The sequence below is a fragment of the Schistocerca cancellata genome, chromosome 10 (genome assembly GCF_023864275.1).
Source record: "Schistocerca cancellata isolate TAMUIC-IGC-003103 chromosome 10, iqSchCanc2.1, whole genome shotgun sequence".
Lineage (NCBI taxonomy): Eukaryota > Metazoa > Arthropoda > Insecta > Orthoptera > Acrididae > Schistocerca > Schistocerca cancellata.
Window position 1 is genome coordinate 134,309,654 of NC_064635.1, and position 27,759 is coordinate 134,337,412.

The following is a 27,759-nucleotide window of genomic DNA, read 5'->3' on the forward strand; positions in this document are numbered from 1 at the left end:
GCAAATAACAACTTTGAAACAATAGTAGACGATTGGTAGACAACAATGAGCAGTCTAGTACTCGAGGCTGATTTTTCGTGTGCCACCCTGTACCACTGAAATAATATTGTAGAAGTTATCATATTATCTTTACAAAATGTGGCACTAGATACTCGATTATGGAACGTGGACTTCATTCAGTTGTAAGTCAGTTTGCCATCCATAACAATGAACACACACTTTTACCTTGGACAAAAAAAAAGATGGAAAATGGCCACTCGTGTGTGCCGTGCTGACTTCCTTTGCATGTGTAATAACAAAAAATCTTGCCTTTTTACAAGTATTTCTTCTGCTGTTTATCGAAATAGTGAAGTAAGCTGATGTGCCATTTTGTTACCTGAAAAGGTGTACATATTACATACCACGTAATTTTATGAAATTTACATAGTTATAAAATACATTTTAACTATTGGTCATGGCCGCTGAATAGAATACGAAAAGAACCAGAAGTTCAGAGCTCAAAAGGGTTTGAAACAAAATAGAATGGGCGTGCGCAGCAAACAAAACAAACAACTCTATACTGAACTACCTGTGAGCAATCAGCAGTGGAACTGTGAGTGGCCACGTGAAGAAGGACGAATATGACCGAGCAAGATCGAGACAGATGAGAACGGGCCCGAGGCTGGAACTAAACCGGCCGATGTGGCTTTGCGGTAATGAGACCGACCGTTTCCCCTTCCCGGGAACTGTAAGCAGAAAGCCGCAACTGAGACCGACGGGAACAGAACCAAGACTGGAACGAGACTGGCCGACGTGCCATAGCAAGAATGAGGCCAACCGTTTCCCGTTCCCCGAAACTATAAGCAGAAAGCTGCGATCAAAGTGAACTGTGAAAGACCATTCCTTAGAATTCGTTCATCACTCGTTCCGTTCACCTTGATGAACCATTCCTTTGGACCCGTTAGTTGAAGAACAACCCATCTCTGATCCTTACCATTATTTAGTGCATAATTTGTCAGTACGTTTTCACATACAGGGTGGTACATACTGTATCTACCCAATTGGAGCTGGCAACTCTGACAGAATGCTTGTCGGATGCTGTGCCATTGCAGTTTATGCAGATGGGTTGTAATTGGAAACTATCTGAACTGCTTCTGTCATGGAGCTCAGCAAGCATTGCAGTGGGACAATAATGGTCACCGTTCGGATGTACCTGAGCGACACAGTATTCTCAAGTGGGTGAGATGGTGGAGTGCCATTGGTAGTGTCTTGTACTGACTATCACCAAGTCAGGGAAGGGTTGTTCGAACTTGTGAGATCGTGGAACAAGTGTGCCTATCATCTAAACACAGTCCCTAAGGTACAGTGCAGCAGCATGCACAGACATTACAATTCATACAGTGTAGGCCTTCATATCCGGTGTTTACATCAGTTTTGCTGTGACGTCTCTCAAGGTTCGTGCATAGGACATTATAACAAATGTTGAGGCACGGATCCATCTGTTATCACAACAGTTCAAGGATAAAATTTGGACATAAACAGCTAGAGTACTATGTAAAAGCAAGTGTATCTAACTATAATTTGTCACAAGCAGAAAGGAAGATTTTCAGAGATATTAATGCAGATATCGTTGTTGTGGTGAAGAGTGAAGAAGATTAAATGATTCTTGGGATCTGACTACATGTAAAAAGCTTCAGAAAGATCCTACGACGGAAGTTTTAAGAATTACTAATCAACTGGTGAAAGCATCTTCTTCCTTTTCAGTTGATGAGAAGCAACTCTGCAGGAGAAAAGCTTACCTGCCCAGACTGTGTGGATTACAACAAGTGTACAAGCCAGAGATTTATTAGAGACCTATTCTGATTGCTATAGGGTCGCTCCCCTGCAAGGTAGCTTAATATTTAGCCTCATTGTTGCAACCACACATTGGTAGAACAAAGTTACTAAAAACTCAGGACATTGTATTGAACAATTAAAGGAGATTAACATTAGCCTGAATGTACTCTTGTTAGCTTTGATCTTGTGTCCTTATTTATGATGATTCCTGTGAATGAACCTGTTTCATGTATAGCAGATATGTTTCCAGCTGATACAGTAGCTTTATTTATACAATGTGTCACTACATCCTGTTTTCACTGCAGCATTAAATTTTACAACCAAATTGACGGGGCAGCCTTGGGCAGCCCTCTTATTCCATCTATTGCTAGTTTGTTTATGGAAATTGTCAGACGACGAGTATTGCAGACAGCCAAAAAAAGAAAAACCAGCTGTGTGGATGATATTTTTGGAGTAAGGGCACATGGTGAAGAAGAGTTGGATGGCTTCTTGGTGTGTATGAGTAGCATCAACCCAAAATTTCCATTTACAATGGAGAAAGATAGCAGTGGGCAAGTTAATTTTATGGATGTGTCTGTAATCAAATAAGTGACTATAAGGTGTACAGGAAAGCGACGCACACTGATATCGCCATAAGGAATGCAGCCATCACCAAAGACAAAAAAGAGATATCATTAATATCTTTGTGGACATAGAATCTGATTTATTTATAATATCAGCTTAACTACTTACGGACAGCTTTCAAGAAAAGTGGTTACTCCAGTAAGGAAGTGAAACGGACACACTGCCCCAAGAAGAGAGGAAGCCAGGCAAAAATGGAACAACGGTCGCCAAATTGGAAAAGTTTTCCCTCCTGTTTATTACCAGGGTCACATATCACATTAGCCAAGCATAGGGTGAAACTGTGTGTAGACCCACGAAGAAGATAAAAGGAAGTTTAAAAGCAGCAAAAGATGTACAGCATCCACTATCAACAACTGGGGTGTATAAAATTCCTTTTAGTTGCAAGCAAGCATACATTGGAACAGTGAAAAGAAAGGTAATGCCCTTTTAGTCAAATACTGAAGGAACTTTTGCACTGCACATACTGACAAATAGGATGTAGCAGAACATATTTTCAAATATGGAAAAACAGGAAAAAAGTTCGGTGAGAAGAGTGTTTTAACAAAGATAACACATTATCATGCACTTATGTATAGAGGGGCCATAGTGATTTGCAAACACAATAATAATTTCAACAGAAGAGGTGTTAAGTTACATGTAATACAAATTCAACTTAGTGCTTACAGAATGGTGATGATTACTTTTGATTAGAAAGATTATGTCACTCATAGGTAATCTCCCAATTGGCATCACATGCCAGAAATTTTAACTGAAATAATCTTTGAAATTCTCACGACATTCATTGGATTACTTACCAGATGATTCTAAGTTGAATCTTATAAACTGCTGGTGGTTAAACAGTTGACACAGATTGTCAAAACATACTTGCCAACTGCATTGACATTCTTGCAGTGGAGAACTGCTGTTTCTCCATCACTTGTCAGTGTCAGTTAAAGGCCCGCATCTCGTGGTCGTGCGGTAGCGTTCTCGCGTCCCACGCCCGGGTTCCCGGGTTCGATTCCCGGCGGGGTCAGGGATTTTCTCTGCCTCGTGATGGCTGGGTGTTGTGTGCTGTCCTTAGGTTAGTTAGGTTTAAGTAGTTCTAAGTTCTAGGGGACTTATGACCACAGCAGTTGAGTCCCATAGTGCTCAGAGCCATTTGAACCATTTGTCAGTTAAAGTAAACTTTTTCATGACTAGGTATGTTGAGAAGCAAACCTTTTAATCTCGGACTCAGGAAAATATGACGTTTAGACGAACACCCCAGGCGATTCCAGAAGTCATGGTATGATGTGCAGCTGTGGTGTGTATCATTGTTGATCCGTATTTTTTGAAGGATGATGCCCGATGTGTAAAACAGTGAATACTAACCACTATTGCAAAATTGTCGAATTTTTTGTGTGTTACCACAGCAGCTATTTGATGCAAATAACACTGAAACTGAGCACAATGTTCAGGCGTAACCTGTATATAATTACCAGTTAAGGGGGTATGTTTTAACTGCATCTAGTATCCAGTGACTCAGTGTTTTTCATTTTCCTTGTGTGATTCCAATGCCATGGGCAGCATGCAAAAAACCATGTTCATGAATACAGAACTTGGCAATTTTTCTTCATGCAGGGATTTTAGTGTCTGCAGCAGTTCATATTGTGTCATGTCCATTTGGAGACTGGCCATCTGGCCTTGCCCATTCAACCTGTGAGTGGACAGGTGACAACTTCTTCACCAGGGTCTGACCAGGCACTGGGAAGATTTGGTAGTTATTTGGAGTTCTAAAGCTAGGCATGTTATGGTGCCCCTTAGGGAAGTAGTGTTCAGGGCCTGAAAGCAGTCCACTTGTGCTCGGTATGTCTGCTGGGGGACATCAGTGGAGGCTTTGCCTGCGGCTATCGAGGGTGAAGGGGGCAGTTGCCTGTGAGTTGTTGCTCACGTCACACTTATGACGCCTGTCACTTTGCTTCTGAGGCTACTTCCAGTTCGTACGAGCAGCTGGTGGAAGTGGCAAAGGTAGCTGGATTCATTCACAGGCTGCAAGCAGAACTCACAGTTTACTGTGTCGTTCAGAGTTGATTAGGATACTTTGGTTTGGAACCAAGTGGAGTGTCTGAACCGAATGCTCCATCGATTCTGTGACGGTCTTTGTTACAGGTTTGTGGACTGCATTATGGGGTGGACATTTGTAGGACACACCTTGATAGAGCAGGGTGCACTACTCAAAGTTAAATTTTAACAGTAAATTGTCGAAATATTCATAACAAAGTTTCTGAATTTACTGCTCTGTAATAAATTTTTCACATTCAATATAGTCTGAGATCCGAAAACTGGCTGAAACACAAAGTAGAAAGCTCGAAAACATTTAGCAAGGTATGCAACATATATATCAAAGAGAGCTATTAAATGCCATAGGAGGAGAAGTGTACATCGCAGTTGACAAAATAATGTATATTAAGGCTGAAATTCAGTCTGACTGTGAAGTTAGCCGCCTAAGTGAAGTAAAGTTAATTATCTGATGTTTTTATTGGCCATCCAGTACTGCCTTAAGTTGTAGATTAAGTCAAAGAAACCTTGCACTCAGCAGCACGGAAATATCCAAATCGTGCAATATTTGTTGAGGCAACTTTAATCTTCTGAGTATCAACTGGGACATCTATGGATTTATTGCAGGTGGGATGGACAGATAGCTTTTGAAGTACTTTTGAACACAGTTTTCTGAACACTGTCTTGGCCAGCTACTTCGGCGGCAATGGAAATATTTTAGACCTTATAGCTACATTCGGGCCTGACCTTATCAACAGTGTCAGTATAGAGACAGGGGTTAGTGATCATGATGTCATCAAAGCAATGAGGGTTATTAAAGTAATAAATCCATCAAGAGGGCTGTGAGAGTAATTATGCTAGAAAAAGCAGGAAGCAGATGTTAGCAGCCCACTTGGACAATGAATGGACATCATTTTGTGCTAATGTGGTGGACATAGAATAATTATGGGTAGAGTTCAAACTGACTGTAAATTGTGCCATGGGTAAGTATATGCTGAGAAAATGGATTAAGGACAGAAAAGAACCACCATTGTTTGATAATAAAATTTGGTAACCGCTGAGGAAGTGGTGATTGTTGCACCCTCGTTCAAATATGAATGCACAACTGCTGACTGGCAAAAGTTAGAAATTCGTGCATTTGTAAGACGATCTATGTGCGTATCATAAAATTTCTACCTTCAGACGTTAGTGAAAGGTCGGTTGGTGTGTCAGTAGAAGACAGTAAAATGAAAGCGCAAACTTTAAATTTCACTTTTAAAGAAAGCACTTAGCAGGAGAACCGTATAAGCATACTGTAGTTTGACTGTTGCACAGACTCCCATATGGAGAACATAGTAACAGGTATCCCTGGAGTAGAGAAGCAACTGAGAGTTTAAAACAAGTCGCCATGTCGAGGTGGAATCCCAATTTGGTCTTACACAGAGTATGCTACAACATTGGCCCCCTTATTTAACCAGCATTTTTCACGAATTTCTCACCCAGCGCAAAGTCTCAAAGTGCCTAGATAAAACACAGATGACTCCAAAGTATAAGAAGGGTAAAAGAACAAACCCACAGAAATACACCAATAACCTTAACATCAGTTTGTTCCAGTAATCTGGAATGTATTCTCAGTTCAAATATAATAATTTTCCTTGAGACAGAAAAGCTTCTGCGTACAACGCAGCACAGAATTAGAACTCAATTTTTCAGTTTACAGCTGATATGAATTGAGTTAGCAATGTAGGAAAAGGTAGATTGCTATTTACTGTAGAGATGACAGGTTAAATTGCAGATGGGCACAGTTGAGGCACTCAGACAGTTAGCATTTTGCCACAGCCTTCATCAGAAGAAGAAAGAGAAACATACATCATTAATTCACACAAGGAAGCACATCTCACGCACACATGACCCCCAACTCTGGCAGCTCAGACCAGAATGCAACTCACTTGGAAGGGAAGTAGCAGTCTGAGGGAGCAGGGAAGAGGATAGCAGTGTATTCGTGGGGGCTGGGAGTGCTGTCTGGCAGAGCGTGCAGGGACTAGAATGCTGACTGGCGCAGCGTTATGGGACAGGAAGGTTGGAAAAAAGGAATGAGAAAGGAGAAGAGCAGGGAAAGATGGGTGGGTGCATTGGAAGAGGGTGGCAAATGAAGAGGGTGGAAGACTCACATCCTCTTTGTTTGCCACCCTCTGCCAATGCACCCGCCCATTTTTTCTCCTCTTCTTATTCTCTCCATTGGGCTTGCTTTGTTTATGACAGTTCGCCAAACTAGCTAATATACTGTGTTAATTATAATATGTTGTGGCAGGCTATCTTCCTATCATGTGTGCCATTGAAATTAATATTCTTGCTTATAATACAGTTAGCATTCCTTTTTAAAATCAGTAACATTAGTTCCTTGAGTGTGATGTGCTTTGTTAGTATCTATGGAATGCCCAGCATGCTATGGTTTGTTCAGATTTTATGGCAGTAACATACAGAGTTCCTGCATTCTGTTGTCTGCTGTGATGTTCAAAATGAGTTTTGGAAGAGACAAAACTAGAACAGAGTTTCATTAGAATTTGTTTCCCTCATTTTACAAAGTCTGCTAATTGACCAGCTGTTGCTGCTGGGCCACCCTGAGAGTATTAGTGTTCATTATACTCTTTACTGAGGAGCAGGTTGAAAAGTCTTTTATTGTTGTTTAATTACCGTTTAACTGGTGATCATGACGACTTGGTGGAAGTGCTCGTACAGGTGAACAGGTGTGCCAAACACATTTCCAAGTGGGAAGACGATGCCAGTAATAAAATGCAAGTGTGTCATACTGATTCTTTACTTCAAAGCATTGTAAGCCAAATTACCAGATGTACAGGACAAAATTCCTGATGCTGGCATTTACAATATTAATATAATATGATAGAAAAGGGGGATCTGCAGCTTTTTAAAGATGGAAAGTTATGACAATTTGATTGAAGATAAGAGAGGTGTGATGTCAAAGCTAGTAGCAATTGTGGTATACAACATGGTGGACAGAGTTGATGAGGTTGATCAGCTCCTTGCAAAAAAACTTTGGCAATTGAAAAGAGGGGAAAAATAGTATTTTTCACTTTATAGAACTTGTTTTATGAAATGTGTTTGTCCTTTTCCAAAATGCAATTTGAAACATTGAAAAGATAGTTCGCCATAAAAAACAGGAGGTTGTCCATCTTCAGGTACCAGTCCCAAGTTCTTGGTTGAGGAAGTTTCCCACCACTTACTCCACATACTGCGAAGAAACAAAATCCAATAACAAATTTCACATTATACAGCTTTGTGCAAGACACAGGCAGGCAGGCTGAAGGCAGAAATACAATGACATTGTTGTTTTGAATACTGTACTGTAAGTCTTTGTGTTGCTCCTTGCTTTCATGAATATTTTGTGGTTACAACCACATAAGTTGCATCAGAATGAATGTTCACTCTGGAACAGAATGTGTGTCGATTTGAAACTATTAAACATTAAAGCTATGTGCCACACTGGGACTCTTAACACGGTACCTCTCGTTCACGTGGAGGAGAGGGATACTGCTGAAGTAAAGCTTTGAGGGCAGGTCGTGATTCACGATTGGTTGGTAGTGCACATGCTCACAAAAGGCGAACATTCCGGATTTGAGTCCACGCCAGCAGACAGTTTTAATCCACCAGGAAGTTTCATTTAAGTTAACTTCCAGTTTATGGGGGAACTGTGAAAAGACACTTTTCTCAAACTTTCATCAGTTTTTTTATACACAAATATACTCATAATTTTTGATTGCAGGGACCTCAAAAAATTCTTAACTTATTGTTATGGCCTTTATTTTGTATCTTTGTATTATCAAATAAAATTTGTTTTACTGAATAATATTTTTTATTCTTAAGGAAAATACCAAATTTTGGAATGTATTCTGTGAAAAAGCCTTTATTTTGAAGGGTTAAGCAACTGTTTCTATTCCACAAATGCCATTGTATCATATTACAAGAACTTTTTATCTCCTGTTACCTACCAGTTAGCAGATATTGGCAATGCATGTCCCACACTTTTTTGTGAGGTATTCATAAAGTTGAGAGTACCTCAGTAAATTAAATTTTCACACACAGTTAGATATATATTATAGCAAATAAATTTCCATTATTGTCAGATTTACCATGTGGTATTATAAAAGAATCATAAAAAGGCCAGTTAAGTGGAAGTAGCACTATGTGGCGAAGGCACAAAGGAGCACTATGTGGCGGCCATGACGTCACGGCCAAGGGCCGATGAGTCGCTGGGGGTCGTTGGCAAGTAATCGGTTATGTAAAAATGTCTCATTTGTATTACAAATGAAGTTGCAAGTAGATATATAAGGGGCAGCGTTGGAGTGAATGACGATTGCAGTCAGTACCTGATGAACAAGTGCTATATTCATTGGGCTGAGCAGTGAAACATTTACTTGCAAACAGTGGCATCTAGAAGACAAAGGTATTTATTATATTATTTCAATTAGTGCACTTTATCTCGGAGCGATACAATGAGTTCATCCGATTCCAGCGAAAGTAATAACAGTCTTTCGTTATTGAGCGATGAATCGTTTCCTCCGAGACAGAACATTAATAACCAAGCTGTATGTCGCTTAATTTTTGAAAGTGATTGTGATGGCGATGAAGAACTATCTCAAATTCGTAGTAGAGAATCTGATGGCCAATTTAATCATCGTCATGCAGACTGGGCCGCATGTATTGACGAAAAAGTACCTGTATCTACAAGAGACTTGCAGTACGGTGGACGAACAATAGTATTAAAAGGTTTGGGATGGCCAAGCTGTTTATATGACAATGCTGTAATGAAATCTGTATCAAATACCACTTATAAATTATTTATTAGAAACGAAGAATTTGAAAGACATTTTAATTGGAGTGCTATCGCTTTTAGAAGATATGACCATTTTATGTGAATTTGTTCATTAAAAGATAAAGATTTAATAACGTGGACACGATTTGATACAATGCGTAAATTACAATATAGGATTAAAATTGTGAATGTAAATTATAAATTAATATCACTTAATCAACCACGCAATTACTGTCTTAAATATTATGACCATATGCGTAAACCTGTTCTATACAATGTATTGTGTACAAATTGTTATTTAAATGTTGTTATTAACACTCAAGATGAAGGAAAATTACGAATACTGACTAATAACCATTTTGTGAGTCGACCTAGTAATGTATTATATTTAACTGAACAACCGACTTAGGATCATTATGGGTTTACTACTCAAGAAATACTTTGTACATCAAAAGCTTGTTATTTTGAAACTATATTACAAATGAGTGATATTTTATTTTGTAGAATATGTTTAACTGCTGCATTTGCAGAACGCATTGAAAGTATTTTCACTAAAGATTTAATACCTTCTGTAAATCAAGGAACACAATGTGATTTATAAAATACTGTAAATGTAATTTTTTTTTCCCCAGATCTATTATTACTACTGGTGAAGTACAATTTAAATACTTTACTCCAACTCAAAAAGACATAAATTTATTTTTTAATATGTCTAAAAAGGACATTTCATCAGAATCTTCTGACTATTCAGACGAAGACGATACAAGACCAACAAAACCAGCAAAAGATATAGACACAGGACGTAAGAGAAAAACTTCTGATACAGAAGAACAAAAAGAGGTAACTCCCCTTAAGAACACAAAAATAACAACTTTAACAAGTGACAACGACGATACTGACGGACTAACAATAGACGTAATTGAAATTGTAAGTCTATTAGTTAAAATTATTAATTTATTTGATGATCCTCAATAATGTCTAAATTCATTTTATGGTTACGTTCTCACTTTGAAAAAAAAAAAAAAAAAAATCAAATTGAACGTTTACAAACTTTACAGAAAATTTAAGGGGGAATGGGAAAAATCACCTCAGACAACATCATTAATTACTTGTGTATCCAGAGAATTGGATTGGACACACACTGTGTTCATCCAAAGCCAATATAAATTGCGTTAGATTCTTTTGCAAACAAAATCAAAGAAACAGATTTCTCTTCATCCTTGCAGAGTAATCAGAAACAAACTCAGAGCACATCCACGTCGTCCATTGCTGTAACAGACGAAATGGATGGTGCAGATGTTACTGCAGAGCATACTTCACTAATAGAGTTGGGAAGTCAGAATATACAACAGTTTTTAACACATCCAACGAACAAGGCCGAAGAAATTTATTGCAGTATTTCAGTTAAAAAAAAAAAACAATGTTATTACATCCTCTTCATGGATCGAGGACGAACAACCGTTTTATATGATTGCTCAATTTTAGTCAACTCAAACAATAAGGCATATCAGCACGTCTCAATGGTGGAGACACAAAAAGAGGGAAATGAAATTATATGTAAATCCAGATTCAAGTCATTTTCCCTTGAATCAAGCTGAAGGAATCTAATAGTAACATCGCAACAACAGCTTGACAGACTTATGAAAAGTGGACAACAAATCACAAAAAAAAAATTTCTTTGAGGGACTCGTACGTGTAGTAATAAATAATTTGACTGTACCAATTAATAAAGTAATAGAAACTTCTATATGGACATCCAATACAACACTTTGTACACTTAGTGATAGAGTGTTATCAAATGTCATTAAGCATATTCAAATTGAAACAAGTCATTCGAAGTGTACTTCAACTTTATGAATATATATGTAATGCTGATTGTATTTATTTTGAAACTTATGTTCCTAATTTCAATGATTTCTGTTGTGGTGAAAATATGAGCGAAAAAATTGCAAAAGATCTTTTACGATACCAATTTCTTAATGTAATTAATATTTCATGTAGTATGCTCAATCAGCAAGTGCAAAAGTGGTTAAACACTACATTATTCGCTACACACAGTAGATAACGATTTTTTTTTCTTTTCCTTGTGTAACTACAATGCCATTGGTGGGATGCAAGATTGTGATATAGTGAAGAGAGTATGTGGCAGTTGTTCCTCGTGCAGGGCATTTAGTATCTGCAGGATTTCAAACTGCCATATAATAACTACGGATTGCTTCACCCAGAATTGTTGTCATAACACTGTTTGGCTTTGCGGATCCGTACAGTGGTAATTTATTAAATGGCATCTCATTGATCCCACATTTGCTACCATAAATTATTTTGTTTAATAGATACAAAAATCTTTTGTTTGATTACTCACACAATAACTCTGCTAAAAATAAGCAATGTAGTTGTACCAGCCTTTACACAGTATTTCAGTGATTGAATTGATCTCTTGTAGTGAGATTAGAAACACCTTGTTGTTGCTGTTGTCTTCAGTCCTGAGACTGGTTTGACGCAGGTCTCCATGCTACTCTATCCTGTGCAAGCTTAATCATCTCCCAGTACTTACTGCAACCTACATACTTTTGAATCTGCTTAGTGTATTCATCTCTTGGTCTCCCTCTATGATTTTTACCCTCCACGCTGCCCTCCAGTGCTAAATTTGTGATCCCTTGATGCCTCAGAACATGACCTACCAACCGGTCCCTTCTTCTTGTCAAGTTGTGCCACAAACTCCTCTTCTCCCCAATTCTAGTCATTAACTCTTCATTAGTTATTGATATACCCATCTAATCTTCAGCATTCTTCAGTAGCACCACATTTTGAAAGCTTCTATTCTCTTCTTGTCCAAACTATTTATCGTCCATGTTTCACTTCCATACATGGCTACACTCCATACAAATACTTTCAGAAGAAACACCGTAATAACTGAAATTTTCACACGCAATTATAAATATGTTGTATGACTTAAAATAAGTTCTGACACAGTATTGTGTGAAGTTGTTTCCTGAAAAGTGATCAGTTGTTGATGTCAGCATTATAACACCAGCTGTTTGATCAGAATGCAAGAATTGTAACAGAGCAGACTGTTCAATGGAAGATATTTCTTAGTGTAATTAATATTTCATGTAGTATGCTCAATCAGCAAGTGCAAAAGTGGTTAAACAATACATGATTTGGTACACACAGTTGATAACGATTTTTTTTCTTTTCCGTGTGTAACTACAATGCCGTTGGTGGGATGCAAGATTGTGATATAGTGAAGAGAGTATGTGGCAGTTGTTCCTCGTGCAGGGCATTTAGTATCTGCAGGATTTCAAACTGCCATATAATAACTACGGATTGCTTCACCCAGAATTGTTGTCATAACACTGTTTGGCTTTGCGGATCCGTACAGTTATAATTTATTAAATGGCATCTCATTGATTCCACATTTGCTACCATACATTATTTTGTTTAACAGATGTGAAAATCTTTTGTCTTATTACTCACACAATAACTCTGCTAAAAATAAGCAATGTAGTTGTACCAGCCTTTACACAGTAGTTGAGTGGTTGAATTGATCTCTTGTAGTGAGATTAGAAACACCTCAATAACTTAAATTTTCACACACAATTATAAATATGTTGTATGATTTAAAATAAGTTCTGACACAGTATTGTGTGAAGTTGTTTCTTAAAAGTGATCAGTTGTTGATGTCAGCATTGTAACACTAGCTGTTTCATCAGAATGAAAGAATTGTAACAGAGCAGACTGTTCAATGGAAGATATTTCTTAGTGTAATTAATATTTAATGTAGTTTGCTCAATCAGCAAGTGCAAAAGCAGTTAAACAATACATGATTTGGTACACACAGTAGATAACGTTTTTTTTTTCTTTTCCTTGTGTAACTACAATCCCGTTGGTGGGATGCAAGATTGTGATATAGTGAAGAGAGTATGTGGCAGTTGTTCCTCGTGCAGGGCATTTAGTATCTGCAGGATTTCAAACTGCCATATAATAACTACGGATTGCTTCACCCAGAATTGTTGTCATAACACTGTTTGGCTTTGCGGATCCGTACAGTTATAATTTATTAAATGGCATCTCATTGATTCCACATTTGCTACCATAAATTATTTTGTTTAACAGATGCGAAAATCTTTTGTCTTATTACTCACACAATAACTCTGCTAAAAATAAGCAATGTAGTTGTACCAGCCTTTACACAGTAGTTGAGTGGTTGAATTGATCTCTTGTAGTGAGATTAGAAACACCTCAATAACTTAAATTTTCATACACAATTATAAATATGTTGTATGATTTAAAATAATTTCTGACACAGTACTGGGTGAAGTTGTTTCTTAAAAGTGATCAGTTGTGAATGTCAGCATTGTAACACCAGCTGTTTCATCAGAATGCAAGAATTGTAACAGAGCAGACTGTTCAATGGAAGATATTTCTTAGTGTAATTAATATTTAATGTAGTTTGCTCAATCAGCAAGTGCAAAAGCGGTTAAACAATACATGATTTGGTACACACAGTAGATATCGATTTTTTTTCTTTTCCTTGTGTAACTAAAATCCCGTTGGTGGGATGCAAGATTGTGATATAGTGAAGAGAGTATGTGGCAGTTGTTCCTCGTGCAGGGCATTTAGTATCTGCAGGATTTCAAACTGCCATATAATAACTACGGATTGCTTCACCCAGAATTGTTGTCATAACACTGTTAGGCTTTGCGAATCCATACAGTTGTAATTTATTAAATGGCATCTTATTGCTCCCACTTTTGCTACCATAAATTATTTTGTTTAACAGTTATGCACACAAGAATTCTGCTAAAAGTAAACAATGTAGTTTTAACAGCCATTACACAGTAGTTCAATGAATGAATCGATCTTTTGTAGTGAGATTAGAAGCAATAGTTGATTTTAAAACCTACCTAGTATTTGAGAAGATATCGTCATATTCTTCTTCTTTGTTGAGGTTAACCGTAATCTTTGAAAGACAAAAGACACCACTAGTGACCCCCCTCCAGGGTGTCCACAACTTTTGTAGATACATGAGTAGCGAGCACGGGACCCCGAGCTAATGTGGCCCTCCTTCCTTTCCGGGCTGCATACCTTCCTTTTCTGCGTCCTACCCCATCCTCCATCTTCGCCCCCCCCCCCCCCCCCCCTCACCTCCGCCTCTTTCCTTCCTTTTCTCCCCCTCTGGGAGTATGTTTTGTGCCTACGTCCGGAGACGGACGCTCGAAAATGTAACACATTCTTCGCTTTCTCTGCTTGTAAGTCTTCGTCCTTCCTTTGTCCTTCTCTTTTCCTTACCTCTTCTCTTTACCCTTTCTCCGCTGCGGCGTTTGAGACCTCTCTTCTTTCCTTTCCCTTTTTTTGTTTTTCCCTTTCTCTTTTTTCCTCCCCGTGCGTGTCTGAAGGCCGACCCATGCATTTCCATGCATAGCCGGTGACGGGGTAACGCGTAATTCCCCGCCCTGGGTAGACAGGTAGGACACGTACGTACCTCCTGGTAATGGCCAGGCCCAGGGAGGGGTGATTACCCGAGCTGATACCTTCCGAAAGTGCCGATTAGTCCCTCCGTCCGTTTCTCGGGAGGTGTGACCTGAGGTGTGAACAATCACCTAAGGCGGGAGTGCCCTCAGAGAGGGTCCCCACAAGGGAGGAGCGCGCCATCGGGGACGCTGGTAATCATGGGGGATACTTCCGCAATAGTTTCCTCATCATATACTGTGTCTGCTCACAAGCGTAAGTTCAATGAGTCTCAGCCACAGACAGTTCTTCCATTGTTGCCGCAGTTCCTTGTTATTTCTCGGTCTGACGAAGGTCACGACTTCTCCACGGTCAACCCTTTCATTATTCAGAAAGGTGTCGACGGAATTGGAGGTCCTGTAAAGTCTTCTTGCAGATTACGAAATGGCACCTTGTTGTTAGAAACAGTCAGTGCCCTCCAGGCCCAAGAATTGCTGCGTACTTCACTGCTACACACCTTCCCTGTCAGGGTGGAAGCGCACCGCACTTTAAATTCCTCACGTGGGGTCATTTATACACGCTCCCTCGACGGATTGTCCGACGAGGAAATTCAACACTACCTGTCTGACCAGGGCGTAACGGCTGTTCATAGAGTCATGAAAAGGGTTGACACGAACCTCGTTCCAACCCGTACTGTCTTCTTGACATTTGACAGAGTTCAACTCCCATTGAACATCAAAGTGGGCTATGAGATAATTTCCTATTGCCCTTACATCCCAAACCCTACATGTTGCTGTCGGTGTCAGTGGTTCAATCATACCAGCCAGTCCTGTTCCAATCCGGCCAAATGTGTTACGTGTGGCAAGGATGCCCATGAGGGTGCTTGTCCACCTCCATCCCCTCGTTGCATCAACTGTATGGGTGACCACGCTGCTTCCTCTCGAGATTGCCCCATTTTTAAAGACAAGAAGCTGATTCAGGAAATCAGACTGAAGGAAAAGGTATCGACCTTTGCTGCTCGAAAATTATTCGCCAGTCGAAAGCCCACTGTGCCTCAGACAGGTAAATACAGCACTGTCCTTGCCTCTCCTCGGCCAACAAAGGAGGTGGCCACGCAGACTTGTGATCTCACCTTTAGTGCCACAGTCGTTCAACCTCTCCACTTTCGCCTGCTCACTCTAAGGCTCACCCTTCATTGGGTTCTGCTAAATCTCGAGCCCAAAAGTCAGACACACGGACTTCCAAAAAAGAGCCTACACGTGAAGATTTTTTACGTACCCCAAGTTCACACCCATCAGTTCCTCCTCCATCTAAACATCCTGTTTCCAAGAAGGCTAATAAGAAACCAAGTTCCTCTCCTTCTCCGCCACGGCGTGTCTTATCTACAGCACCACCTGGCGGTAGCCGCCCTCGGCCATCTTCTGTGTCGCCGAGGCACACTGCTGGTGGTCAATCGCTGGTGGCAGGAGCTGCTCCTGCACAACCTATGGATCAGGATCTTCTGCCTTCGGCTGACTGCCGTTCCATGCTGTCGGTCGCAAGCTCTGAGCAGTCGTTGAGTTGAGGGCAACCTTGGTCACATTCTTCCATTTTCTGTCCACCCTATGTCCATTATACATTCGAATATACGCAGCATTCGAGCCAGTCGGGATGAATTGTCGATCCTCTTAAGATCCTACTCTCCGGTCATCTTCTGTCTTCAGGAAACAAAGCTGCATCCCCACGAACGCTTTGTTTCCCCCCATTTTCAGTCAGTCCGATTTGATCTCCTCTCTGTTGAAGGCACTCCAGCACATGGAGGACTCATGATTCTTCTCCGTGATACTCTCCATTATCACCCAATCCCCTTAAACACTTCCTTCCAAGCTGTCACTGTCCGTCTTTCCCTTTCTGGATACACCTTCTCTCTTTGTACTGTATACATTCCATCGTCCACACCAATGGCACGAGCTGATCTCCTTCATCTTCTTAGTCAGCTTCGACCCCCCTATTTGCTGGTTGGGGACTTCAATGCCCACCACCCGCTTTGGGGATCTCCACATCCTTGTCTACGTGGCTCACTATTGCTAGACGTCTTCTGCCAAGTGGATCTAGTTTGCCTCAACACTGGGGTCCCTACATTTTTGTCTGCCTCCACGACAAATTTATCTCATTTGGACCTTGCGGTCGGTACTGTTCCGCTAGCTCGGCGCTTCGAATTGTTCGCCCTTGATGATACACACTCGAGTGACAACTTTCCATGTGTCCTTCGATTGCAGCCCCACCTGCCATATATGCACCCGTGGCACTGGAAGTTTGCCCAAGCCGATTGGACACTTTTTTCGTCTCTAGCGACATTCGATGACCGTCACTTTCCTAGCGTCGACGATGAGGTCACTCATATTACAGACATTATTCTTTCAGCTGTGGAATGTTCAGTACCTCGCACCTCTGAATTGCCCCAGCACCCCCCAGTTCCCTGGTGGAACGAGGCATGCCGTGAGCAATACGTGAGCGGCGGCGTGTTCTTCGCGTTTTCAGAAACCATCCTACTTTGGCCAACTGTATCCGCTATAAGCAGCTCCGTGCGCGATGCCGTCGCGTCATCCGCGATAGCAAGAAGGCAAGCTGGGACTTCTTTACTAGCTCATTTAACACCTTCTCTCCCTCCTCTGAAGTTTGGAGTCGGATTCGACGGTTAGCTGGCGCGCCTAGTTTCTCCCCCGTCTCTGGGCTCACTGTCGCGCATGATACATTAGTGGACCCCGTCGCAATTTCTAACTCATTGGGTCAACACTTTGCTGAGATTTCGAGCTCTTCAAATTACCCGCCAGCGTTTCCCCGAAGAAACGCGCTGCGGAAATGCAACCCCTTGCCTTCTCCTCTCAAAATCGCGAAAGCTACAACACTTGTTTTCTCCATGCGGCAACTTCAACATGCACTCTCTTCTTCTCGCTATTCTGCCCCAGGACCGGATGGTATCCACATCCAAATGTTGCTGCATTTACCATACCATAGTCTGCGTTACCTCCTTCGCCTTTATAATCGAGTTTGGACCGACTACTTTTCCCAGACAGTGGCGAGAAGCTATCGTTGTTCCTGTTCCGAAACCTGGAAAGGACAAACATCTCCCCTCTAGCTATTGCCCCATTTCTCTCACGAGTAGTGTATGTAAGGTTTTGGAGTGTATGGTGAATTGCCGTTAAGCTTGGTGGCTGGAGTCCCGCAGTCTTTTAACACCTCCCCAATGCGGTTTCCGAAAGCATCATACTGCAGTTGACCATCTTGTTGCCCTCTCCACTTATATCATACTGTAGCAATATTTTTTGATCTGGAGAGAGCATACGATACCTGTTGGAGGACAGGCATCCTCCGCACACTGTTCTCTTGGGGCTTTCGAGGTCGGTTGCCCCTTTTTCTTCGCGAATTTGTGGCAGAGCGCACATTTAGAGTGCGGGTGAACACTACTCTCTCCCGTACTTTCTCCCAAGAAAATGGGGTACCCCAGGGCTCTGTGCTAAGTGTTATGCTGTTTGCCATTGCTATAAATCCCATTATGGATTGTATCCTTCCTGATGTCTCGGGCTCCCTCTTTGTGGACGATTTTGCGATCTACTACAGCTCTCAACGGACCAGCCTTCTTGAACGACATCTTCAAGGATGTCTCGATTGCCTCCACTCTTGGAGCATCGAAACCAGCTTCCGCTTTTCTCTCAGTAAGACCGTTTGTGTTAATTTTTGGTGATGTATGGAGTTTCTTCCACCTTCCTTACATCTAGGACCTGTCAACCTTCCGTTTTCGGACGTCGCTAAATTCTTGGGTCTTATGTTTGACAGAAAACTGTGCTGGTCCTCCCACGTTTCCTAACTTTCGGCTCGCTGTCTGCGAACCCTCAACACCCTCCGTGTCCTGAATGGTACCTCCTGGGGAGCGGACCGAGTGGTCCTTCTCCTCCTCTATCGTGCCTTAGTGCGATCGAAATTGGACTATGGAAGCATAGTTTACTCCTCTGCTCGGCCATCTATTTTTTGTCGTCTCTACTCTATCCACCACCGTGGATTATGTTTAGTGTCTGGAGCTTTTTACACCAGCCCTGTAGAAAGCCTTTATGCTGAGACTGGTGAACCTCCGCTGTCCAATCGGCGAGCTGTCCTTCTGAGTCGTTATGCTAGCCATCTGTCTTCCATGCCTGCAGATCCGGCCCATGACAGTTTTTTCGACGCCTCCTTGGATTTAGGATATGCAGGCCGCCCTTCCTCCCTACTAACTCTGGGAGTCCGCTTCCGTCAACTGCTCCATTCTCTTTCCTTCCGCTTTCCTAAAACTTTCTTGGGGGTACAGCACCGCCTTGGCTCCGTCCCCGGACCTGCCTGCTCCGTGACCTTTGTCAGTTTCCCAAGGATGGTACCCTTCACTTGTTTATCGTCGGGCATTTGCTGCTCTATGCGCACAAATGAAGGATGTCACATTTATTTACACTGATGGCTCAAAAACATCGTTAGGGGTTGGGAGTGCCTATATTGTTGGTGACACCCCAAATCGATTTCGGCTTCCCGACCAGTGTTCTGTTTATACTGCGGAGCTTTACGCTGTTCTCCAGGCTGTCCACTACATCCGTCACCATCAGCGGATACAGTATGTTATCTGTTCAGATTCTCTCGGCTCTCTCCTCAGTCTCCAAGCTCTCTACCCTGTCCACCCTCTGGTCCGTCGGATTCAGGACTGCCTCCACTTGCTCCACGGGGGGGGGGGGGGGGGGGGGGGGCATCTCTGTGGCGTTCCTCTGGATCCCAGGACACGTTGGTATCTGTGGAAATGAGGCGGCCGATACAGCAGCCAAGGCAGCAGTCTCTCTTCTTTGGCCAGCTATTCGCACGATTCCCTTCGCCCATCTATGGAGTGTTTTATGTCGTCGCGTTGCTTTTTTATGGCACGCACATTGGTTGTCACTTCCCAATAATAAATTGCAGGATGTGAAAGCTCTTCCCTGTGCTTGGACCTCTTCCTCCCAAACGCGTCGTCGGGAGGAGGTAATTTTAACTAGACTCGCGACAGGGCACTGTCTTTTTAGCCATTGACATCTTTTAAGTATCTCCCATACTCTGTCCCCACTGCTCTCAGCTGTGGACGGTAAGACACCTTTTATTTGAGTGCCCCTATTTTACTCCGTTACGCGCCTGTCTACAGCTGTCGCCTGATATATCTTCCATTTTAGCAGATGATACGCGCTCATCCGATCGCGTTCTTGAGTTTATTAGTGCCAGTGAGATGACATCAGTCATTTGAAGCCCTTTTTGGGGACAACCAACCCCCTTCTATAGTGGTTTTTTAAAGCTTTCCTTCTGTTTTTAGTTTCTCCAATTTTTTGAGTTTTGTTGCCATTGCTGCTGGTTTCCAGTTTAGTTTTTTACATTTTCCTCCGTCACAGACCGGGCGCTAATGACCGTAGCAGTTTTGCGCCCTAAAACAAAAAAAAAAAAAAAAAAAAAAACACTAGTGACAAAATGTGAGAGTTTCTTGACAATTATTTACTTCAAAACACTGTGTGTAAGCCAGATTTGTTGTAACTATATGCTTATTGCAAATAACTGTGTCCCATTAATCCCAGCACCAGTGACATCATGTGTTGCAGAAAGAAAGGTTTGATTTGGTGCAATATCTGCCACTAAAAAGAGCACGGTTCATTTACACTTTGTTAGTCCCAAACTGGTGTGTTGTCTTTAATTGTATACGTGGGAAATTTTACAAAGTTTGACAAAATATACTTGAACTCAAACTGTAGTGGCAGCTATTATGCTACTGCTGAACAAAGATTATTCTTTCCAATTGATAGTTATTGAACTTCTCCTCAACTGGTTGGCCTCAAAGGATTAATCCACACAGTACTGTGCAGCTGTCTCAAAGGCATCTCTCAAATGTTTCATAATAGAAAGCTGAGAAGGGGGAATTGCTGCTTTTCAAAGAGGGGAAAATAATAGCATATTGACTGAATATACGAGAGCTCTGGAGATGTCAAAGCTAATGGCTGTTGTGGGTACAACAACATGATGGAGAGAATTGATAACAGCCTAGCAAGTGAAAAGAGTGAAAATATCATAGAGTAGAATTTTTCCATTTTATAGAACTTGTTTTATGAAATGAAGTTTTCCTTTTCATTATATAAGGTAGTAAGAAGACACCACGCTCTGTCTGAATTGCTGTTACAAAGATGATAATTTTGAACCATCAAAAAGATGATTTTGCCTTAAAAGCATCAGATCATCTATCTTCAAACACTATTCCCAGACTTATTATGGGAATGGAATAATTCTCCATCACTTCCTCCACATACTGTGAAGAAACAAGATCCAATAAGGAATTGCACGTTATACAGGTGTGTGCATGATACACACGGGTTGAAAGTAAAAATATAGCAGTAGTGATGTTGTGACGACTGTAATATAAACCTTTGTGTTGCTCAATGCTTTCATATCACATGGCTGCAAATGTTTGTTATACCAAATTAATGTTCACTCTGCAGCAGTGTGTGCTCCAATTTGAAATTCCATGGAAGATTAACGCTGTGTGCCGAACTGGGACTCTAACCTGGTATCTTTGCCTTTCAAAGGCAGGTAAGGGCTACTGCTGAAGTAAAGCTTTGAATGCATGTTGTGAGTCATAGTAGGCTCAGTTGGTAGACAATTTGCTCATGAAGGGCAAACATTCTGGATTCAAGTCCCTCTTTGGCAGATGGTTTTAATCTGCCAGGAAGTTTCATTTATGTTATTGTCAAATCTGTCCTTTGACTTCCAGTTTACGTTGGATCTGTGAAAAACACCTTTTCTCAAATTTTCATCCATTTTTATGTACAGCGATATATCCATGATTTTAAAGTACAGACATCTCTGAAAAATCTCAACACACTGCTGTGACTCTATGACGTGTCTTATATTACTATATAAAATGTATGTGAATATGTATTTTTTCCTAGAATAATTAGAATATTGTCAGTGAGATCCAAATGGTAATATTGTGAAGAGAGTGTTTGGTGGTTGTTCCTCGTGCAGGACATTTAGTGTCTGCAGGATTTCAAACTGCCATATAATAATTATGGATTGCTTCACCCAGAATTGTTGTTGTAACACTGTTTGGCTTTGCGGATCCATACAGTTGTAATTGAATAAATATCTTACTGCTCCCACATTTGTTCAAGAGTTCAATTATGGTGGAAGTGTATATCTTTCTTTCTTTTCTTTCTTTATTTTTAATTGTAGAGTGTGTGCATTGATATCTGACTTCTTAATTGTTATGCAGCAATTACAGCATATCTTGTACAAAACACAATCAATTATGTAATACTAATGTAGAACCGAGAGACATATCACTAATAATGTATTTAAAAAACTGCAACTGACTGTACTTCTCAATATAGTATGTATGTTTAACATCTCCACATTGATAAGTATTGTTCTTATGTCTGTCATATGGCAAGTAGTCTATTTTTAACTGATTATTCTTTATGAATATTTCTGACATGTCTTGATGAATAACTGCTGTTTTCAGTGTTAGAAAAACAGTTGTTGTAAGGTGTATACCAACAAAGAAGCAGTGTATTCTACACTTTTACTGGACAGATAAAAAATCACTTAGTCCTGGAATGAAACTCGAGTATTCTAATGTAAAACTTTGCCCACTGCACTAGTGGCATAGCACATCTGATCTGTGTTGGATGAAAATACTTGCTGTACATGTGATTACAGTGTAGCAAAATTCAACTTTCATGACCCACCCAGCAGACCCGGGCGTTAGAATAGGCCTGAGATATTCCTGCCTGTCGTAAGAGGTGACTAAAAGGAGTATCACACGTTTCGGCCTTTATGTGATGGTCCCCTGTAGGGTTTGACCTCAATTTTTCAAAATTTTCTCGAAGAGCAAGCCAATTGGGGAAGGGCTCCTTACATGGTGCATTGTGCCCATCGTGCATTGGGATTTATAGCCCACTTTCTCGTCGTGGCATTGCAGTCCCGCTCATCCTCTATCTCTTGAGCAAGAACACCGTCTTGTGTGCATTTTCCTCCGCCCGCTATGCAGTGTCATTTTCTGTGCCGATGAGGACCGTGGAATTCTTGGCACTTGATATCCAACATGGTAACCAGTCCATTGTGATGGGGCTGCCTTGTACCCTGTTGGTTGTAGCCCCCTGACTACACAGGGATCGCTCTGCTGATGCCTGCGCCATTAACTCCCCATGTATGCCAACAAGTAGATGCCCGTTACCCTGGGGCATCTGGTCTCCCGGGAATGGCCATCCTGCCAGGTGACTTTTGCTGCAGCTGGGTGGCACCTGTGGAGAGGGCCCCTGGTCGGAGTGGGTGGCATCAGGGCATATGATGTGCGATGAAGCATACCACATCATCAGTTACTGGTGATAAAACACCAGTAGTCTCTTAAGTGTTCAAAGTCTCAGTACAATGCAAGGAAGTATATTCCTAAATCGTTTCCCTCCCTGGCCACATCAGGAGGAACGGCAGGCTAAAGGATGGCAACGAACCTTATTCGCCCTGGTACCTTGTATGTACAAGAGCTGTTGGGGACTTTTTTGTCTCGACGAAGCCTCGGTTTTTTGTAGAACAAGTAGTCTCGTCTTATGCCTCCCCTATGAGAACAGTTGTAGCCCCATCAGATCTGCAAGTTCCAATCGGCTCTCAGGGCCGGAAGACTACACCTTCCCCCTTGATTGTGGGGGGGGCACTTCCCTCCCTGTTGCTCCTGCACCACCTACCTTGGGAGCACTGTGCCTCCAACCATGGAGACACCAGTCCCCACATCTAAACTGGAGAAGCTTAAGTCTCTTTCAGATCCTAGGGAGATGTCCTTTGGGTCACTCCCTTCCTAGGTTTCTGCTAGGAGAAAGATACACCCGCCAGTGGCTGAAATGCAGCTGGTCGTAGAGATTCATTATCATCTTCAGTCCCGGAGACTGAATCAGCGACGCCCTCGCAGCCAGACAAACCAAAGGATCAGCGAGAGAAATCCAGAAAGAAGACCCCAACGACCAAGGTAATTCTGATGGCACCCACACCACCACTGCCTACAAGCTCTGCGTCTGAGGATGAGGTGACGATTCTGGCTTCTGCTGAGGACCTAGATCTCACCAGACCCTCAGACACACTGGATATAGCCTGTTCAGGAAATAAGTCAGTCGCAGCAGGTGACTGTGAGGCGTAGACTACCCCATTGAGAGTTCCATGCCTTCCCAGTCTCACCATCACATCATCCTCCAGTGGAATTGCGGCGGTTTTTTCCACCACCTGGCTGAGTTATGGCAACTGGCAAGCTTTACACCTGCTTTCTGCATTGTCCTCCAGGAAACCTGGTTCCTGGCAATGCGGACCCCTGCCTTTCACAGCTACAGGGGAATATTACAAGAACTGTAGCGAATATAATACAATGTCAGGTGAAGTTTGCGATTATGTCCTGAACTCGGTATGTAGTGAACCTGTGCCCATTCAATCTCCTCTTGAAGCTGTGGCTGTCAGGATATGGACGGCACAGGAAATAACTGTCTGCAATGTATATCTCCCTCTGGATGGTACAGTACCCATGTACATATTGGCTGCACTGATTGATCAATTCCCTAAATCTTTTCTACTTTTGGGAGATTTTAACACCCATTACCACTTGTGGGGTAGCACCATGCTTACTGGCTGTGGCAGAAATATCGAAAATTTACTGTCCTGATTCAACCTCTGCCTCGTAAATACTGTGGCCACCACACATTTCAGTGTGGCTCATGAAAGTTACTTGACCATTGATTTATCAATTTGCAGCCCAGGACTCCTCCTATCTATCCACTGCAGAGCACATGACGACCTGTGTGGTAATGACCACGTCCCCATCTTCCTGTCACTGTCCCGGCATCATGCCCACAGGACGCCTACCCAAATGGGCTTTAAACAATGCAGGCTAGGTAGCCCTCACCACTCCTGTCACCCTCGGCGAATATCTCCCACGTGGTGCAATCCATGTTATGATTGAGCTGGTCACTACAACTATAATTCCTGCGGCAGAAAATGCGATCCCTCGTTCTCTAGGGTGCCACTGGCAAAAGAAAGTCCCTTGGTGATCACTGGAAGTCGCTGAGGCAATTAAAGAACATCGGCGAGCTCTGCAGCGACGTAAGTGGCAACCTTCCGTAGAGCACCTAATATTCTAAAGTGACTCCGTGCCCATGTTCGCCTGCTTATAAAACGACGGTAAAGGGTTGTTGGGAGAGGTAAATGTTGACCATTGGGTGCCATATGTCACCATCCCAAATCTGGACGAAAATCAGACGTCATTTTGGGTTCCAGACCCCAACAGGTGTCCCCTGCATTAACATCAATGGCATGCTCTGTACTGACACAAACGTGATTGCTGCACTTTGCAGAGTACTGTGCTCGAGCCTCTGTGTCGGAGAACTACCTCCCAGCCTTTCGCACCCTTAAACGGCAGATGGAAAGGAAAGTCCTCTCGTTCACTGCATGCCACGGTGAACCCTATAACGCACCATTTACAGAGTCGGAGCTTTTCAGCGCCCTTGCACATTGCCCCAACGCAGCTCCTGGGCCAGATCGGATCCACAGTCAGATGATTAAACACCTCCTGGCTGAGTACAAGTCATATCTCGTCATCTTCAACTGGATCTGGTGCGATGGCGTCTTTCCATTGCAGTGGCTGGAGAGCACCATCATTCCGGCACTAAAACCCACTAAAAACCCGCTTGCTGTGGACAGCTATCGTCCCATCACCCTCACCAACGTTCTCCGTAAGCGGCTGGAATTATGGTGTGTCGGCATTTGGGTCGGGTCCTGGAGTCACGTGTCCTACTGGCTCCATGTCAGAGTGGCTTCCACCAGGGTCACTCTGCCATTGATAATCTTGTGTCCCTGGAGTCTGCCATCTGAACAGCCTTTTCCAGATGCCAACACCAGTTTGCCGCCTTTTTTGACGTACGTAAAGCATACGACACGACCTGGCGACATTATATACTTGCCACATTGTATGAGTGGGGCCTCCGTGGCCTGCTCTCAATTTTTATCCAAAACTTCCTGTCGCTCCGTACTTTTATGTGCCTCCCATAGTTCCCCCTGTATTCAGGAGAACGGGGTTCTCTATTGAGTGTATCTCTATTTTTGGTGTCCATCAATTGCCTAGCAGCAACTGTAGGGCCATCAGTCTCCCCCTCTCTGTATGCGGATAACTTCTGCATTTCGTATTGCTCCTCCAATACTAGTGTTGCTGCGCGGTGGCCTTAGCCCACGGTTTCCAGTTTTCAGCTGTGAAGTCGTGTGTCATGCACTTCTGTCAGTGTCGTACCGTTCATCCGGAAACTGAACTTTATCTTAATGACGAACCACTCACTGTAGTGGAGACATATCGACTCTTAGGACTGGTTTTTGACACCCGATTGACTTGGCTACCTCACCTCCTTCAGCTTAAGCAGAAGTGATGGCAGCACCTCAGTACTCTCCGCTGCCTGAGCAACACCAACTGGGATGCAGATCACTGTACACTGCTGCAGCTCTACAGAGCCCTTGTTCAATCCAACCTTGACTATGGGAGTCTGGTTTACGGTTTGGCGGTGCCCTCAGCATTGTGTTTACTCAACCCAGTGCACCACTGTGGTGTTCGCCTAGCGATAGGAGCTTTTAGAACGAGTCTGGTGACAAGTGTCCTGGTGGAGGCCGGAGTCCCTCCATTGCGGATCCGACATGCACAACTGCTTGCCCGTTATCTTGCACACATTCGTAGTTCTCCTGAGCATCCAAATTACCGTCTTCTTTTCCCACCCGTGGCAGTTCATCTCCCGCATCGACGGCCCAGGTCAGGGCTCATGATTGCGGTTCACATGCGATCCCTTCTTTCCAAACTGTAGTCTTTCCCTTTACCACCTCTACTTGAGGTCCATTCACGTACACCTCCATGGTGTACACCTTGGCGGAAGCTTTGTTTGGATCTTTGGCATGGCCCTGAGGACTCCGTTAACCCCGCCACTCTCTGCTGTCACTTCCTCTTGATTTTGGACGTGTTCTGGGGCTCTGAAGTTGTTTACATCGACAGCTCGATGGCTGATGGTAATGTTGGCTTCGCCTATGTCCACAGAGGCCATATTGAACAACATTCCTTGCCCTCTGGCTGCAGTGTATTTACTGCAGAGCTTGTGGCCATATCTCGTGCACTTCAGCACATCCGTTCCTGCTCTGGTGGGTCATTTCTTCTCTGTTTGGACTCCCTGAGCAGCTTACAAGCTGTTGACCAGTGCTACCCTCACCATCCTTCGGCAGCAAACATCCGGGATTCCATCTCTGCCCTGAAACAGTCCAGTCGTTCAGTGCTGTTCGTGTGGACACCAGGACACATCGGCATCCCAGGCAACAAACTTGCTGACATGCTGGCCAAACAAGCTACACGGAAACAGCTCCTGGAGATGGGCACCTCTGAAACAGACCTGCATTCTGTCCTACGCCGCAAGTTTTTTTCGGCTTTGGAAGACGGAGTGGCATAACAATATGCACAACAAACTGTGTGTCATTAAAGAGACTGCGAATGTGTGGAATTCTCCCCTGCTTGCTTCTCGCAAGGAATCAGTTGTCCTTTGTCGACTCTGCATTGGCCATACGTGGCTCACACATGGTTACCTCCTCCGTCAAGAGGACCCACGTCACTGTTGCTGTGGCTCCCAAATTACAGTTGTCCACCTCTTGCTGGACTGCCCACTTTTAGCTGCTCTGCGGCAGACTTTTAACTTTCCCAGCACCCTACCTTTGGTGTTGGGCGACAATGCCTCAAAAGCAGCTTTAGTTTTACGTTTTATTCGTGAGGGTGGGTTTTATCATTTGATTGTCCTCCATCCTAGGGCTCTTAGGATAGAGGTTTTAATGTGTTGCAGAGTGGCTGGCTTCTCTCTCTCTCTTAGCTTTCTTGTTTTTAATCTCCTCTCCCTCTTTCTAGCGTCTCTCTGTGGTTTTTTTGTCCTGTTTTGTCCATTGTAGTATTTGTTGTCCTTCTGTCGGTTCTTCCTTTCTCCTGTTATGCTGTATGT

At 42.6% G+C, this 27,759-nt stretch overlaps 1 protein-coding gene and 1 non-coding gene across 3 annotated transcripts in view; both read left to right on the plus strand.

Annotated features, from left to right (window-relative positions):
* The window catches only part of LOC126106361 (uncharacterized), a 126,381-nt gene that overhangs the window by 10,478 nt on the left and 88,144 nt on the right, over positions 1-27,759 (plus strand). The window lies entirely within an intron of this gene.
* Positions 21,722-21,847, plus strand: LOC126107090 (small nucleolar RNA SNORA79). Its single transcript, XR_007523500.1, has one exon. It is a non-coding gene; the product is annotated as a small nucleolar RNA SNORA79 (small nucleolar RNA).